The following is a 3,952-nucleotide window of genomic DNA, read 5'->3' as shown; positions in this document are numbered from 1 at the left end:
ACCTTTATTTTTCATCGCATATGAAAGGTTAGATAGACTCAATAGGCATATTAATTTGACAAACTTTGCTTGGAGAAATCAAAGGAACATGTATCACACACCCAAACTTTGAGAATACATCACACATATCTTAGACCATAATGGGTATTAAGAATGAGTGCATGGAATTTTAAAGAGATTGAAATATATTGCATCGAGAACTAATTCTTATGGAACTTAATAGACGTCTATTTGTTTCAAGGACATGGATATGTAATTGTTAAAGATATCATATTACCGTCTTATGTAAAATTCCTTAATAATACATATAATATATCTAGCTTGATGAAGGTTATTGGCTTACAAATAAACAAGAATCACACATATCGTCAAATACATTTCAAAATAAAAGTCATCTTATAAAGAATGTTGGGATGTTTTCATGGATGTTTAAACTGCGAACCATATGGAAACATGTGAAAAAGCGTAACAATGAAACACTGTTTCGACAATGATCACTCTAATTATTTCTACCTTAGTTTTTTCTTTCCTTTAATATATATATATATATATATATATATATATATATATATATATATATATATATATATATATATATATATATATATATATATATATATATATATATATATATATATATATATATATATAAAAGTTCAAATGAGAACACTATTTAATGTAAAAACTAGAGAACACTATTTTATGTTACTATTCTAATCCTCCTCAATAAATGAAGGTTTTTTTTGTCACATGTCAATCTTTCATGAGTTTTAACACTTATAATTTTGTGGTATTTTTGAAATAAATATTATCCACTTGTTAATTTTTGGTTTGTTTCAATTTTAAAATTAAAATCATATACTTATATATGTAAAGTATTAAATATCATATATATGATATTAAATTGCAATAAATATGTTTCAATACACGAGCTCACTCCTAGTGTGTATATATATATATATATATATATATATATATATATATATATATATATATATATTGATGAAGATAAAAAAGTCACACATATCGTCAAATACATTTCAAAATGAAAGTTATAAAGAATGTTTTCATGCGAAACATATGGAAACATGTGAAAAAGCATAACAATGAGATACTATTTCGGTAATGATCACTCTATAACTATTACTACATTAGTTTTTTCATTACTTTCATATATATATATATATATATATATATATATATATATATATATATATATATATATATATATATATATATATATATATATATAGAGAGAGAGAGAGAGAGAGAGAAATGATCATTTGAGAACTCAAAGTTTCCCGAGAACCCGAAAACTAAATGTGGAGCATTAAATCAAAAAAATTGATGGTTTAGATTAAAATTGGCATATTTGTAATTATAAATGAGTTTAATGGCATTTTAGGTTTTTATCATTGAAACCTGGGGGTAAATTTGGTATAAAAAATATCCAATCAAAAATCAATAAAATATAAATTACAAATTAATCTAAAATCCATAAATTAATCTCACACTCTCTCACATCTTTCACATCGTCTGCACATATCTTCCTTTTCCATCGACCACCTCCCTCCACCCTCCATCTACCACCTCCCACCACCCTCCATCGACCACCGCTTCATCTGTCGCCGATCAAGGAAGATTTCTGATCCACAATCGTTAATCTCTATATCATCAACGAAGATGATTCATCCGTTAACTCCACCGCCTACAATCAATCGATTTAGTTCTTCAAAAGAGAATAGATCTGACGACCGAGTTCTGATGATCGATTAGCATCTCCGACAACCGGTTCGTGTCTCCGTCTCATCTATGTTGACGTATTCACATATCCGCCTCATTTACTAAATCAAATCCTACATTTTTTGTTCTATCGATTCGTCAGATCTAGAAACGATCTTCCAAACGAATCTGTTGATCACTTCGAACTGACACGAGGTATACGAACGACTTCCGATTGCCGTTGTTGCTTCACTAAATCGACGACCTGATTTCATCTCCATGAACGATGAACTGATTTCATCTCCACGCTCCACCTCCGGTAATCTACACTTCTCACTTGTCATTTCTTGTTGCCACTTAGTCTTCTGATTTCCGGTTGCTACCTCGCATTTTTGTTTTCTGATTTTCTGATTCATTTAAACATGAGTAGGAATTCAGATTTGGTACTTATGGATTGTTATGAATTCAGTTCAATCATCAGGAACAAATGTAACCTTTGTTATTGTTGAAGGATCAGTCATAACTGTAGCTTCTGTTGGTGATTCACGTTGCATACTTGAGTCTGTAGAAAGAGGCAACCGGTTCGTGTCTCCATCTCATCTATGTTGACGTATTCACATATCCGCCTCATTTACTATATCAAATCCTACGTTTGTTGTTTTATCGATCATTAGATCTAGAAACGACCTTCCAATCGAATCCGTTGATCACTTCGAACTGATACGAGGTATACGAACGGCTTCCACTTGCCTCTGTTGCTTCACTAAATCGACGACCTGATTTCATCTCCACGAATGATGACCTGATTTCATCTCCACGCTCCACCTCTGGTAATATACACTTCTCACTTGTCATTTCTTGTTGCCACTTAGTCTTCTGATTTCCGGTTGCTACCTCGCATTTTCGTTTTCTGGTTTTCTGATTCGTCTAAACATGAGTAGGAATTCAGATTTGGTACTTATGGATTGTTATGAATTCAGTTCAATCATCAGGAACAACTGTGACCTTTGTTATTGTTGAAGGATCAGTCATAATTCTAGCTTCAGTTGGTGATTCACATTGCACACTTGAGTCTGCAGAAAGAGGCTTATATTATCTATCTGTAGATCACAGACTTGAATGCAGTGAAGAAGAGTAAGTTATTAGATCCTATATTATGCTTTCTTTTTTGAGTCCTATTTTAGTATATGATAATTTTTAAATTAATGACCAGAGTGGACATGATTCAGCTTATCTCTAATCGACACTGCCTACCAGAGGAAATAATGATGTCAATTGTTTGAAGCCTTATATTATCTATCTGCAGATCACAGACTTGAATGCAATGAAGAAGAGTAAGTTATCATGTCTCATATTATGCTTTCTTTTGGGTTTTGTTGTTGCTGTAATATTGTTATTTAAAGCCTTATTCATATCAGTTGTTTGAAGGTTATTCTTGATATTCTAGAAATGCTAAAAAAGCCTAATGTCAATGCAATGCTTCATCAATTTGGATTCCAGGTGTGTAGTCTCAATTAATTTCATATTTTTTAGTTTTTCTTAATGTTTTTTTATAGAAAAGTTTTATGTTCTCCTACAACTGCATTATGAATTGTATTTGTATCCCTTTACATTAATTTGGATTCTAGGTGTGTAGTCTTAACTATTATCTTTTTTGTCGTATATAATATCCATTGTATTAATTTGGAGGTGATTCATATATTTACATGTGAATTACATATGATTCACATGTAAATCACATGTGATTCACATATTAATCACATGTAAATCACAAGTGAATTTCATATGAATTACGTATATATGCACACATTCATATGTTAATCACATGAAAATCACATGTGATTCATATATTAATCACATGTGATTCACATATTAATCACATGTGATTCACATATAAATAAAATTTGATTCGCATGTAAATCACATGTGATTCACATATTAATTACATGTGATTCACGTGTATATCACATGTAATTCACATATAAGTCACATGTTGTGACATCCCCATTTTCAAGGCCAGAAAAGACCGATTTTTGTTTATGCTTTATAAAAATCAGAGTACTTCTTTTAATAAAAATGTTGTGGAATTTGTTCCCAGTAAAACATGATAAAAACGTTATCAAAGCATTTTCGAAGAAAAGTATTTTTATTCATTTTAAAACATTTAGGATGTCATCGTCAATAAATAAACATAAGCATAAACAAAACATACACTCATTATCACTAGTGA

General features: G+C 30.5%; 1 long non-coding RNA gene across 1 annotated transcript; it reads left to right on the top strand.

Moving 5' to 3' along the window:
* Positions 1-2,232: 2,232 nt before the first annotated feature.
* On the top strand, positions 2,233-3,049 carry LOC145008441 (uncharacterized). Its single transcript, XR_013663432.1, has 3 exons — positions 2,233-2,552; positions 2,703-2,856; positions 2,936-3,049. It is a non-coding gene; the product is annotated as an uncharacterized LOC145008441 (long non-coding RNA).
* The last annotated feature ends 903 nt before the right edge of the window (positions 3,050-3,952 follow it).

Source organism: Lactuca saligna, chromosome 8 (assembly GCF_052625555.1).
Source record: "Lactuca saligna cultivar CGN05327 chromosome 8, ASM5262555v1, whole genome shotgun sequence".
Taxonomy (NCBI): domain Eukaryota; kingdom Viridiplantae; phylum Streptophyta; class Magnoliopsida; order Asterales; family Asteraceae; genus Lactuca; species Lactuca saligna.
This window is presented reverse-complemented; position numbering and strand designations above follow the sequence as displayed.